Here is a 14,967-nt window from a genome sequence, read left to right on the forward strand (position 1 = left end):
CAACTCGGGTCTGCTAGGCTCGACTCTGTAATATATAAGGAGCTCACCAGTAATGGTAGCACATGCTTATAATCCCAACACTCAGGAGGCTGAGGCAGGAGGATTACAAGTTCAAGGCCTGCTTGAACTACATAGCAGCAGCCTATCTCAAAATACTAAAACCAACCAAACAAAAAATATATGTTCTGACTAGGGCTCGACTAGGGGCTCAAGTAGTGCCTACTGTACCGGTGCTTCCAGAGTCTGACCACAAGGGGGCAGTACGACACAGTGGCATATTCCACGAGGGGCGGCAGCCTACTGGATGTCTACGCAGGCAGGGTCGTGGGTCAGGCCTGCGACCAGAGCCTGGGGACCCCAGGCCGCTGCGAGGAGGAAGCGCCGAGGCGCCTGCCCATTCCTGTTCGGGCCGCTTTCCTTCCTCCACTGCCGGCCCTTGTAGCTCCGCAGGGACTGGAGGGTGAGGCCGGCGCCGCTAAAGCGACTGAAATCTGAGCTGAGCCGTGTGAGTTTTCTGGGCACCAGGAGGCCCCGGGAGGGGACGCCTCACCACGGCGCTGCGGCAGGTTTTGTCCTCCCCGCAATACAAGGCAGGAGGGCCTTCGTCCCAGCCTTTCTTGTCCGGCGGACCGGTGTCCTGCGGAGCGGGCACGGGCTTTGCTTAGCTGCTTGACATCCTTGCCCAATAAGCATTAAGTGCCCAATAAGCCCCCACTTTAAATCAGTCATTCAGTTGGTCAGCAGTTTCACGGATGTGCCATAATAGGAAAATTCCACTGGCTCTGAACAGGGTTCGAAGAGGTGACTTTGATATCTGACTGCAGTTCTTGCTTGGCATAGGGGCTTTAGGCACACAAAATGGCAGAGAGGCGAGGGAGCAGACCGCAGGCCGAGCGCGCACATGGAAAGTTTGTGGATCTCAAGACATCTTTGAGTTTCATAGAGAGATGTTACCTTCCATGTTTCTAGCAGCACAACCCCAAGCCTCACCCAACAAAAGTGTCTTAGAAACTTCGTTCGCTAAAGTTCTTAACAGGGTTAGTTTCTCTGGTGTGTGTGTGTGAGTTAGAGACAAACTGAATAATGTAATAGATCGCCGGGGCATGGTGGTGCACGTCTGGAATCCCAGCACTCAGGAGGCTGAGGCAGGAGGATTGCTGTGAGTTTGAGACCAGGCTGAACTGCATAGTGAAACGCTGTAGCAAAAAAAAAAAAAAAAAAAAAAAAAAAACCCAAACCAAACCAAACAACAACAAAAGAAAACAAGCCAAAACAAAAATAGTGATAGAGGGATTTTTTTTAGCTTTATGCTTTCTTTGCATACCTTAAAATCTTAATGCTTAAAATTTAAGCATATTTTAATACATTTATAGAGCTATGTAACCATAACTCCAATCCAGTTTTAGAACATTTCTGACATTCCCAACCCTAGATTCTCTTAAGCCTATTTACAGTTAATTGCTCTTCTCATCTTTTTCCTTGAGTACCTGCTTAGCTGCCTCCTTCCCTATTTATTGCTTTTCCTGGACATTGTTTAAGAAACAAATGCATCAAGCATATGCCTGGCTTATATCATGACACAGTTTTCGAGATTCACCCATTATCAGTACCCCAGTCATTTTGTGAGCTGAATAGTATGACATTATATGGATATACTGAATTTGTTATTCCATTCATCAATTGAATTTTTTCTATTTTTGGTTATGAATGATCCTACTGTGAACATTCTGTACAGGTTTTTGAGTGAACATGTTTTTAGTTCTCTACGTAAGGGTAGAATTGCTAGATCAAATGATAACTGTATATTTAACATTTTTTGAGACAAGGTCTCACTATGCAGTTCAAGTTGACTTTGAACTTGCTCATGTAGCCTAGGTTGGCCTTGAACTCATGGTGATTGTCCTGCCTCAGCTTCCCAAGTGCTGGAATTATAGCTGTGTGCCACCACACCCAGCTATATTTACCTTTTTAAAGAGCTTTCAAACTTTTTACAAAGGGGCTGAACTGTGTGAGGTTTTTAATTTCTTTTTGTCCTCACCAACAGATTTTTATACTGTGTGTGTGTGGGGGGGGGGGAATCTGGGATTTAACACAAGGTCTTCTCCCTGAACTACATCAACCCCTTCACCATGAATTTTATTTTTATGTGAGACATGACTAAGGCACAAAGTTACCGATGCGGGGTTCAAACTTGTGATCCTCCTGGTTCAGCTAACTCCGAGTGCTGGGATTATAGGCATGCAACACCATGCCTGGGTTTTGTCTGTATTTTTGATTGGCGTTTTATTGTGATATTAATTTGCCTAGAGTTTGATTTTTGGTCCTATTTGATTTATGTAGTTTCACTCACTTTGAAAGAGTGCTTTTTGAATGTTATGGAAATTAGTATTGAAATGAATAGCAGATGGTTCCTCCTTAGAGAGCACAGAGAAACAGATCCTTATGGTTGAGCAGATAAGGTAAGTGCTCTGATGGGGTGTAGCCAGTGGACGAGGAGCAGAGCAGGGGGAGTAGGGGAGCAGGGCAGAGCCAGCTGGGGAGTGGGGAATGGGGAAAGTATCAGAGAAGCCTTTTCTAGAAAGTCTCCATGTGCCCTTTTTATTTCATTTTATCAGAATTATCTTTGCCCATAGTTTTAAAAGTCAAATATGCAAGATTTGCTTTTAAGTTAAAGGAATCTCTTTTTTCCTCCCCATTCCTTGTACCTGCTAAGCAACTACTTTCTATTTTTTGAACTCTTTGGATATTTACTTTTATATCTGTAGTGTATTTTTGAGAGAGAAAAGCTCAGTCCTGACATAGGGCAATCCCTAGTCTCACATTCACTGGTGCTTAAATATTAATATGGTTAATTATAAAAGCCACTGTTCCCATGCAGCTACCTTCTTGTCAGTCTGCATGAAAGAAGCCAGGCTTGCTCAGCATTTAGATGCTGAGAGAAGTAACATGATAGATACCTTTCAAAGGAGCAGCTAGAGAATTATTTCCTCACCGTTTTTTTAGGTTCACACAGCTTTGATAAACCAGCACACAAATGCAACTATTAATTAAGAGGAATTTTATTTTCATTCACATTTTTAAGGTACAGAACATAGTTACAAATGAGGAGCATGGCGTAGTACTGGGATTGGCATGCTATGATGTGTGAACTAAGAGGCTTTTTTTTTTTCAGATAAGCGCTTAAAATCATTTTGTTAACAGGACACAGTAACCTTCAGGCTCAATAAGCAAAGTGTTATCCTTGTTTTCTTTGGTAGACTCGTTTTATAAAACTTTATGGTCAATAATTATTATATAGTAAACTTTATTGATAAAACTTTTTGGAAATAGTTTTTTCTCATTATGTAAATACCTACATATATCCTCAGTTTTATTTTTGGCCCATGATTTCTAGGATATTAGTTATCTGGCCTTCACAGAAAAGTTTGCTGATTCCTGGTTTAATAGAACAATAAGAGGAAGAGAAAGTATTTGACAGATACTGCTGTGTGTGACCTTGGAAGATGCTTCACTTCTCATGGTTATTTTCATTATTGATAAAATGGGGATAATAGGTCATGCATCTGTATGATAAACTCTAAATGAATGCCATAGTTTTCTGGTTTTTATTGAGTATCCAACTTTATTTGAATTGTTATTGTGTACCAAGAACTAGTAAAGGTATTAGGGATACAGCAGGAAATGAAATACCTGTTCTGGGGCTGGGGATTTAGCTCAGTGGCATAAGCACCTGCCTTGCAAGCAGGCGGTCATGAGTTCGATCCCCAGTACCGATTAAAAAAAAAGGAAATACCTGTTCTGGAAAAGAATACTAGTGCAAATGAAAAGAGACTTAAAATGGAACGTGCTCTGAGATTGGATCCTGATTTGAACAAACTGAAGAACATTTTTGAAATTGGAATACGGGTGGGTATTAGAGGAGCTGAAAATTTATGTGACATAGAGAAGTTTGTGTACTGTGGCGCCCTTGTGAAATGTCTCATTGTGGTATAAATGCATACATGTATTATGATATTTTAAAAAATCCAAAAGGATATATAGACTAACCTGTTAATAGTGATGATCTATGTGTGGTGGGAATATGCTTATGTTGACTGTTTTCAAATTTTTGACCATGAGCATATACTACTTTTGTAAAAAAAGAAGAATTATAATTAGAAAATCTCTACTCGTGGATCTTACATGCCAGTGCCTCTTGTAATCATTCATATTATTTTTTTTTTTTTTTCGTTTTTTTTATCGGTACCGGGGATCGAACTCACGACTGCCTGCTTCCAAGGCAGGTGCTTATGCCGCTGAGCTAAACCTCCAGCCCCAATCATTCATATTATTAAATCTGTCACTTTTTTGGAGGAACAGCTGTAAGAATGGAGAGTGATCTGTCCTTCGCCGACCGCTGCAGGTGATGATGTTGCAGGGAGCCCTGGGAAGTAACTGCAGTGTGTGGAGGAGCTTTGCTGCCCATCTCCTTGCAGCGTTGCTGGTAAGGGGAGTTTCCTTATACTGAAGACTTCTAACTGGTGTGGGATCTTGTAGGGTGGTTAGCTGTGAAAAAGAAGGACGTTAGAGGTAATGGTTAACCACATCCATCTAGACACTGCTCAAGAAAGAGAGACCCCTGCCTGAGAACTGTCTGAGCTGATGTTGGAGATACCTGGGTTTGTTGTTGTTGTTTTTGTTGCATGAGTGGACATCAGACTACTAAAACCCAAAGCCATTAAGCATTTGCAACATGTAACTACCCCTCTTATTCTAGGCCAGAGGTGGACCAACTACATATAGCCTGTGGGCCAAATCTAATCTACCACCTATTTTCGTTAATTGTTTTATTGGGACACAGACCCACTTAGCTTGTTTGCATATTTTCTGTCATTGCTTTTGTTCCACAATGACAACATTTAGTAGGTGTGACAGAAATGGTGTAAAACTCACAAAGCCTGTAATATTTATTGTGATCTTTTAAGGAAAATGTTTGTAGACCCTTGTTCTAGGCTCAGCAGAAAGTTCTCAGTAGGCATTGCTATGGGGAAAGGCCACTTATGATTATATTAGCAAATTGATACTTTTATTTATAAACTTCATTCTTTCCTGAGCTGTATTAACATGTGTCAGGATTTGTAATTTAAGATGACTACATTGGCTTTCTTATCCTGGAAAGCTAAAGTGAAGGCTAGACCATGAGAAATCAGAGAAATCAAGGTAAATGCTACCCTGTAAACCTCATCAGTAGATAGCTAGTTGGAGTTACATTCATGTAGCTAAGATGTGCTTATGCTTCCAATTTGGTTCAAGAGTCACCTCCACTGGGAAGTCTTCTCTGACTGTTTACTCTGATTTCACTGCGGGTACCTGTGCTTCCATTACGCCCTTTGCAAACCTCTGTCATACCTTAAAGGTGCTTTATGGTAAATCTTGGGTTCATTCCTTTCTTTCCTCCAGAGACGGCAGGACCGCAGTTGGTATTTTGACTATGACTAATGTATAGCAGCTTACTAGCTTTGTACCATTGGCCATGCCAGTTCTCTGAACCTGAGTTTTCTCATCTGTCAATCAGGGATAGTAAAAAATGTTAGCTACATAATATGGTTTTTTGTTAAGATTCAAACGAGTGTCTTAGTTGTTTTTCTTGTTGCTGGGACAAAATACCAAACATCCAAAGTTAAAGGAGAAAAGGTTTATTTAGTTCAAAGTTTGTAGTGGTTTCAGTTCATAGTTTGCTGGCCCCAAGGCAGGGTGGCATGGCAGAGGAGCAATGCAGAGGAGATACAGTCCATGACAAAGCAGGGCAGGCAAAAAGCAGCAAGCAGCAAACAAGCAAAGTAGCAGCAAGTTACAAGCAACCAGTAATGAATACAGTAGCTCTTTCTGTCCCTTATATTTTATTCAGGCTACCTTTAGTGCAGGTAGCCCTTACACCCTAATCCTAGGACTGGTGAATCAATTCCAGAAGCACAGAATGTAGATCCAGCCATCTCCAGAAAGTCCCACCTAGATTGCATGAAGCTTTGGGGGGGCATCTAGATGCAAGCCTTAACAATGAGATCATATTAGGTATTTGGTAAATACTTGTGGTATGAATGAATAAATTACAAATAGGAAGTTGTTTGAATTCTATTGGGAATTAGGAAAGTCTGCATGAGCAGTGCCTAAAGTAATGTTGGGTAGTTTTCTTTGCTTTATTTAAATCAGTAATACACTTTTTTTTACTTTGCCCACTCAAACTGGAGCATCATTCGTTTATTCTTCTTTTCTTCTATTTGCACTGGGTACTGAACCCAGGGTCACACTCATTCTAAGCACACAATCTACCACCAAGCTACACCCCCAAACCTTCATTTGTGTATTTTATCACCACTTATTATGAGCTGAATGTACATCAGTACTATGCTTAGCATATGTTATAGCAGGATATGTGCAATCTCTGCCTTCATGGGGTTTTTCATTCTAGTGAAAAAAATGGATAAATAAACAAGTACACTGGTGTGCAAGAATGTATTACAGACCCTGATAAATAATAAAATAAATAGGCTCAGTTGGAGTAATTGAAAGCTATTATATAACTAGCAATCAGGGATAGAGTGTCTGAAGAGGTAACTTCTGTGATGAGATTGGAAGAGTCAGTTAACCATGAAAAGAGTTAGGGAAAGAATATTCTAGACAGATTATAATAAGTATAAAGATCCTGAAGTCAGGAAGGATTTGGATGTTCAAAGGATGAAACCAGGGGAAGCTAGGAGGGCAAAGAGGTTAGATTCATTCTAAGAATAGAGGTTAACTATTTAGTGATTTTAAGAGGGAGAGTGAGGTGATCTGTCACTCTATATTTTTTAAAAACACAATTTCTAATTAAAAAATCTGAGTGATAAACAGAATACAGGCCCCCAAAGGTGTCCATGTCCCAGTCTTTAAGAACTTTTGAATATGTTATGTTGTATATCAAAATGGATGTGATTAGGGGCCTCAAAACCTGAAGATTATCTTGGATTATCCATGTGGACGTACTATACAAGGGGGAGGCAGGATGACCAGTGTCAGAGGAAGCAGGTGTGATGCCAGAAGCAGGGGTTGTGGCTAGATAGAGATTTGAGATGCTGTGCGACTCCCTAGAAGGTGGAGGAGGACGCCAGAAGCCAAGAAACACAGGCGCCTTGATCTTGGGCTTCTAGCCCCCAGAACTGTGAGAAATAAGTTTCTGTGGTTTACGCCAGTGTGTATGCAATTTTGTTATGGCAGCCCTAGCTGCCTAATATACTAAATAACTCGGGAAAACAATATTTTGACTATATACTGTAAGATAGTTGTCCTTAAGCTAAAGTGTGTGTCATAGTTGCTTAGAAAGCCCCTTAGAACTCAGAATTTCTCATTCAGTAGGTCTGCATTGGGACCTAATAATTTGCATTTCTAACAAATTAACAAGTGGTGGTGCTGCTGCTGCATTAGGGCCCAAACCTTAGAATTAAAGGCTGCCTATCATAATTCATAGATTTGTTTCCCATAGGGCTATGGGTTAGTAACTGTGAATTTATATGTGTCCTAATATTGTGTAAATAAGTGACTCCATGGTGAATGATTAGACGTATTTTACCTCATCAGAGGAAAAAGTTACATGAGGAAAGAAGGAAGACTAGAATGAGCCTTGCGGTGATCAGAGGTATTGTGTGGACACACTTCTTTACATGTGCACACAGGCATACCACTCTGTTCCACCATCCCATAGAGAGAGCGAAGGAATGGAAATAGATGTATATTATTTCCTGTCTCTCTCTGCAGAGGCCGAGAAGCAGTGATAATTCAGTGCCAATGAATCCACCCAGTACTCAGATCTTGGGTTATTCAAAAATTCATTTATTCATTTTTGGTACTAGGGATTGAACTCTGGACTTTTTTGGACGTTGCATGTGCCAGATCTTGGTATTAAAAATTCCATTATCTGAATAAAAGGAATTGAGGCTCCTTGGAGAAATTATTTATTCGAGGGCTAGGCCAGGGAGAGTATAATATAAGCCTGGAATATCTTCTTTTGTCAGAAAGTAAGAATGCTCATGGATAATGGAGACATGTTAAGAAGACATGGAGTCAAATTTGAAAGGGTCCCTAATGATAATATCTGGGACAATTTAAGCAACAAAATAAATAATGATAGTAATGGGTTATTCCCCAAAGAATAAAACAAGAATCCATGCTAATATAAAGAAATGACTGAATAAAAGAACAGGGAAGACAGGAAGGCACTTTTCACTATAGAATTCTAGTTAATGTAGAAAGAATAATGGAAATAAAAACTTACCATTTGACAGTTACCATGGTAATAATTGTTTCAGGCAAGAATCATCAATGGATGCTAAAATTGATGGACAAAAGCATGAAGGAAATATCTATATAAATTCATAGTATCTGCCCATAAAATGCAAAAAGAGTAACTTTACTCTGGTGACACCTAGCAGACTACCTTAATCGAGTGATCATAGAAAGAAGCATCACTCCTAATGGAACAGAATGACATCATGTGCCTCTTGATACACTGCATTGAGGACACACCATCACATGTCTGTAGTATTCTTTTCAGAACACATAATCTAAACTCAATCATGATGAAATGCCAAATCCCACATTGAAACTAGTCAGTATATTTAAAAATTTTAGGGTAATGAAAAACAATGTGACAAGAAAGACTGAGAACTGTTCTAGTGCCTAAGAGTCAGATAAAAGAGCCTAAGAAGTCAGATGTGACCTTGGACTTACAAAAGAATATTTCTGTGGCAACTAGAGAAAACTGTGCAATCTATAGAGTTGATTATATTTCTTGAAAATTAATTTATCGACATAACACTGTGCTATGGTTTATAGGATGTTAACATTTAGAGAATCTGGATGAAAGATGTATAGGGATTCTCGGGACTATTTTCATAACCTTTTGGGTAAGTCTATAATTACTTCAAAATTAACAATTCAAAACAAAACAATTTAAATTTAACAATTTAAAACAAAACTTTTACCTCCCACTCCAAGAATTCCCGGTGATCTGATTGCTCTGTGTAGTGTGGGCCATGGAAGGGGAAGAGTAGGGAGACCAATCAGGAGGATGTTGTACTGCACCAAGGGACTGATGATGGCAGCTTGACCTAGAAGGGTGATGGCAATGGAGATGAAGAGGGGTAGATGGATACAGAATGCATGTGGACATTTCCATGTGAAGACATTGAAGGCAAAATAGAATGGAAAAAAACTTGTGTGAAAAGTTGTTCTTCCTTCCCTTCCTTTTCCTTCTCGGACTTGTTCTTCTTTTGTCTGGAGCCTAAGGCCCTGTGATGCCAGGCAAGTGCCCTCTCTACACCACCAGTCCTTTTGGTTTTGAGACCCGGTCTCACTAAATTGCCCAGTCTGTCCTCAAACTTGTGAGCCTTCCAGCTCAGCCTCCTGAAGAGGGATTGTAATTTTCTGTATGTTCCCCCCCCCCCCGAGTTTTTAGTCATGTTCTTTTCCAAAGGGAAAAAGTAGTATTCCTTTCCAAAGGGGAAAAAGAAAATGTGTTTTCTTTGGTTTCCTCCTGTGATTACCTCGGCCAAGGAACTTCTTCTTGGTAAACACTCTCTTCTCTTTTTCAGGAGGGGTTTCTATTCTTTCACCTAAATTGTGAACTTTACAAAACCTCCTTGGTCTACTTAGAATTCCACATGGTACACCCTTTTAAATATTAGGTCTTTGCCTAAGATACTGTCTTATTAAAATTTTGTCTTTTAAGGCTCATCTGAAGATCCACCCTTCCCTCAGAAGTCTTGCAGGATCTACTCAAGCTTGAAATAATTACTCTCTTTCCTTGGTAAGTAATACCTCTTAAGCTTTCCCTTTTATTTGGTCCACATACACAGATTTACAGGTGCATTCATTACTTGGTACTGATTTTGTGTTCATGGATTGTATTCTGTACCAGATTATATTTTATTTTTTTAAATTTTATTTAAAAGGAAAAAGAGAAAAAAAAACAAAACAAAACATAGTGGTGTAAGGGTACAAGTAATACAGAACTACAAAAAAAAAAACAGTAAGAAATCACCAGTTAATAGATTACATATTATCGCCTTAGAGATGATTGCTCAAATCACAGTATCAAAGCATACAAAGTGGACATTCAAACAGAGAGACTGCAAACAGGTGTGTTCAGTGATCCAACCAAAAACATTAATATGGTCAGCTATTTAACACCACTAAACACACTTGCTGTCGTATCCTTTAGAGCTCTTTTTTTCCCTCTCTTTTTTACAAAAAAATTTACACATTTTGGGTTTTCTTACTCCTTAGTTCTTATTACTTTTTTGGGGAAGAGAATAAATCAAATATGGCAAAACAATGCTGTCAGTCAAAACCAAGGATAGACATAGCACATGATGTAAAACAGAGTACAAGGTTATCAACTATGTCTCTTGTTTCCTTAAAAAGAATTGTCTATCTCATTAGATATTATAAAGTTGAAGAAAACAGTAGAGAAAAAGACCGATAAAATTTAAGCATTGTAAACATTACAGGACTTCCAAAGGAGACAATAGTCAAACCAGAATGGGCATCTTAGTGAATCTGATTGCCTTTAAAGTAGTTGCCTATACCCTCAAACTTGATACTATCATACAGAATGGAACAGAGTCTAATCAGTCAAAACAAGATAGTGGGAGTATTACAGGACTTCAAAACAAGTTAATAGGAAATCAAAAGAAGTTACTATTATATATCCTGCTAATTTTTTAATTTTTCCCCTTAATTAAAAAATAACAATAATTTTTAAATTAATAAGGGAGAGATTGAGATAAAACAGGACATAACAATATAACAATACAGGTCAAAGCATGACTGCTTCAGAAACCTAGTGCTTCACCACCAAATAACCCGACCCAATAGTAGTTACCATACTGTCTGTCTTTTTCTTTGAAATATTTGAATAAAACTTCATATACTATAGCTTCAAATATTTCCATATCAAGAAGCCCAGAATAAAGCCTTTCCAATTAATAAGTGAAAACTTTATAAGGCTTCAAGGCCACCTAATGGGGAATCATGATTACCACATATTTTTATATATTTGAATCATTACTTACATTAGGGAAACTATTCGGTATTCACACATGCGAGATTGATTTATTTCACTTATGAGTATGGTCTCAAGCTGTGCCCATTTATTGATAAATATCTCAATGTGATCCTTCTTTATAGCTGAATAATACTCCATTGTATAGAAATACCACAACTTTTTTATCCATTCCTCAGTTGATGGACACGTGGGTTGTTTCCAAGATCTGGCGATTACAAATTGTGCTGCTATAAACATAGGTGCACATATATCACTGTGGTATGATACTTTCAGTTCTTCTGGGAATATGCCTAGAAGGGGAATAGCTGGAATAAATGGGACTTCCAATCCCAGCTTTTTGAGAAATCTCCAGACTGACCTCCACAAAGGCTGCACCAGTCTACACTCCCACCAACAGTGTAGGAGAGTTCCTTTTTCCCCACAGCCTCTCCAGCATCTGTTGTTGTTGGTTTTCTTGATCCTGGCCATTCTTTCAGGAGTGAGATGGTATCTCAGTGTGGTTTTAATTTGCATTTCTCTAATGACCAATGATGATGAGCATTTTTTCATGTATTTATTTGCCATTTGCATTTCTTCATCTGAGAAGTGCGTATTCATCTCAGATACCCATTTTTGGATTGGATCCTTGAATTTTGGGGGTCTGAGTTTTTTTAATTATGTATATGTTTTAGACAAGAGTCCCTTGTCTGAGAGAGAGTTCACTAAAATCTTTTCCCACTTTATGGGTTTTCTTTTCACTATGCTGGAGATTTCTTTTGACATGCAGAAACTTTTTAATAAGAAGTGGTCCCAGTTATTGATTCTGGGAAGTATTTCCCGTGCAGTTTGAGTCCTGTTCATGAATTCTCTACCTACACCTATGTCTTCAAGGTTTCTACCCAATTTGTCTTCCAATAGATGTAGTGTTTCTGTTTTAATATTCAGATCTTTGACCCATTTAGATTTTAATTTAGTACATGGTGATAGACATGGGTCTAGCTTTAGTTGTCGGCAAATGGAGAGCCAGTTTTTCCAGCACCATTTATTAGAGAGACTGTCGTTCTTCCAGTGAACCTGCTTGGCTCCTTTATCAAAGATAAGGTGGTTGAGTGTGTTTGTAGTTGTATCTTCTAATCTATTCCATTGATCTTCGGCTCTGTTTTGATTCCAATACCATGTTGATTTTACTACTGTTGCTTTGTAGTGTAATTTCAAGTCAGGGATTGTGATGCCTCCTGCTTTGTCTTTGCTGCTTAGAATTGCCTTTGCTATTCTAGGTCTCTTATGGTTCCAGATGAAATATAGGAGTGATTTCTCTAGATCTATAAGGTATGTTGATGGTATTTTTATTGGGATTGCATTGAATCTGTATAACAGTTTTGGGAGAATGCCCATTTTCACAGTGTTTGTTCTTCCTATCCATGAGCAAGGGATGTCTTTCCGTTTTCTGAGATCATCTTCAGTTTCTTTTTTCAGTGTATTATAATTTTCACTGTATAAGTCTTTCATGTCTTTCATAAGAGTAATTCCTAAATATTTCATTTTTTTGTTTGCTAATGTGAAGAGTGTAGTTTCTCTTATTTCCCTCTCTGTGATTTTGTTGTTCGTGTATAGGAATGCTATTGATTTCTTAGTATTGATTTTGTATCCAGCCACATTACTGAATTCATTTATTGTATCTAAGAGTCTTTCAATGGAGTTTAGGGGGTCTTCTATGTAGAGTATCATGTCATCTGCAAACAATGATAATTTAAGTTCTTCTTTTCCTATCTTTACCACTTTTATTTCTCTCTCTTGCCTAATTGCTCTGGCTAGTACTTCCAGTACTATATTAAATAGGAGAGGTGATAAAGGACATCCTTGTCTTGTGCCTGATTTTAAGGTAAAGGCTTTCAATTTTTGGCCATTTAGTATGATGCTGGCTGTTAGTTTGTGATAAATGGCCTTTATTATATTGAGGTAAAGACCATCTATTCCAATTTTCTGTAAAGTTCTAATCATGAATGAATGTTGGACCTTATCAAAGGCTTTTTCTGCATCTATAGAAATGATCATGTGATTCTTACTTTTGGCTTTATTGATATGGTGGATTACATTTATTGATTTACGTATGTTGAATCATCCTTGCATTCCTGGGATGAATCCCACTTGGTCATGGTGTATAATCTTCTTGATGATTTTCTGCGTCCGATTTGCCAATATTTTATTGAGGATTTTTGCGTCTGTGTTCATTACGGAGATCGGTCTGTAGTTCTCTTTTTTAGTTGGGTCTTTCTCAGGTTTTGGTACTAGAGTAATATTTGCTTCCAGGAATGACTTAGGAAGGATTGCTTCCCTTTCAATTTCATTGAATAGTTTGAGGAGGGTCAGGATTAGGTCTTCTTTGTATTTCTTGTAGAATTCTGCAGTGAATCCATCTGGGCCTGGGCTCTTCTTTGTAGGTAAGGACTTAATTACATTTTCAATTTCATTAACAGAGATTGGGTTATTCAGCAGTTTTACATCCTCTTGATCCAGCTTTGGTACTTCATATGTTTCTAAGAATCTGTCTATTTCTTCTGTGTTATCAAACTTTTGAGAGTAGAGGTTTTCGAAATAGGTGTTGATGATCTTCTGTATTTCTATTGAGTCTGTAGTGATTTCACCTTTTTCATTTCTTATTGCATGATTTTGAGCTTTTTCTTCCCTTTTTTAAATAAGGTTGGCTAGGGGCTTATCGATTTTATTTATTCTTTCAAAGAACCAACTCTTTGATTCGTTGATTCTTTGGATTGTTGTCTTAGTCTCTATTGCATTGATTTCTGCTCTGATTTTTATAATTTCCTCACTTCTTTTGGCTTTGGGCTTGACTTGCTCTTCTTTTTCTAGCTGTCTGAGGTGTAGCATCAAGTTATTTATTTGTATTCGTTCTGTTTTCCTGATGTGGGAACTCAGTGCAATAAATTTTCCTCTGAGGACGGCTTTCATTGTATCCCACAAATTCCGGTAATTTGTATCTGCATTTTCATTTTCTTTTAGGTATTGTTTAATTTCTTCTTTAATTTCTTCTGTGACCCACTGATTACTCAAGAGTGTGTTATTCAGTTTCCATGTGTTTGCGGGATTTTTGCAGTATCTTTTATCATTAATTTCTAATTTCAGAGTGCTATGATTCGATAACATGCAAAGGATGATTTCAACTCTTTTGCATTTGTTTAAATATGTTCTGTGAGCTAATATATTGTCTATTTTAGAGAATGATCCATATGCTGCTGAGAAGAATGTGTATTCTGATGTTGTTGGGTGGAACATTCTGTATATGTCTATCAAATCCATTTGTTCGCAGGTGTGATTCAGTTCTGTTATTTCTTTGCTCATTTTCTGTCTGGTTGATCTGTCCCTTGGTGTCAATGGCATATTAAGGTCTCCTGTTACAATTGTGTTACTGATAATTTGAGTTTTCATTTCTGTTAATAGTTGTTTTATATAACTGGGTGCTCTGGAGTTTGGTGCATATATATTTAAGATAGTTATCTCTTCCTCTTGGAGTTTTCCCCTTACGAGTATGTAGTGACCTTCTTTGTCCTTTATGGTCATTGTTGGTTTAAAGTTCATGTTGTATGCAAATAGAATGGCTACTCCTGCCTTTTTTTTGAATTCCTGCTGCATGAAGTATTGTTTTCCATCTTTTGAATTTCAGTCTGTGAGTATCCTTCTGGGTTAGATGGGTTTCCTGTAAACAGCATATGGTTGGATTTTGTTTCTTGATCCATTCTGCTAGTCTGTTTCTTTTGATTGGTGCATTGAGACCATTTACATTAATGGTTATTACTGTTAAATGCTGGTTTATTTGTTGACATGTTATCTCTCTGCTGTTGCATCTTTATCTTTCTGTTCTGTTTAATTATCTGCTTTGCTTAGTGGTTTTT

General features: G+C 38.2%; 1 long non-coding RNA gene across 2 annotated transcripts in view; it reads left to right on the forward strand.

Annotated features, from left to right (window-relative positions):
• Window positions 1-284: 284 nt before the first annotated feature.
• Window positions 285-14,967, forward strand: part of LOC106027190 (uncharacterized) — a 100,697-nt gene continuing 86,014 nt past the window's right edge. For both annotated transcript variants that reach the window (XR_010046634.1, XR_002790616.2), the window contains exons 1-3: window positions 285-505; window positions 4,360-4,483; window positions 9,743-9,820. This is a non-coding gene — a long non-coding RNA (uncharacterized LOC106027190). The remainder of the gene's footprint in view (window positions 506-4,359; window positions 4,484-9,742; window positions 9,821-14,967) is intronic.

Source organism: Cavia porcellus, unplaced genomic scaffold (genome assembly GCF_034190915.1).
Source record: "Cavia porcellus strain 051 isolate PalLab524CR breed Dunkin Hartley unplaced genomic scaffold, mCavPor4.1 scaffold_3, whole genome shotgun sequence".
Lineage (NCBI taxonomy): Eukaryota > Metazoa > Chordata > Mammalia > Rodentia > Caviidae > Cavia > Cavia porcellus.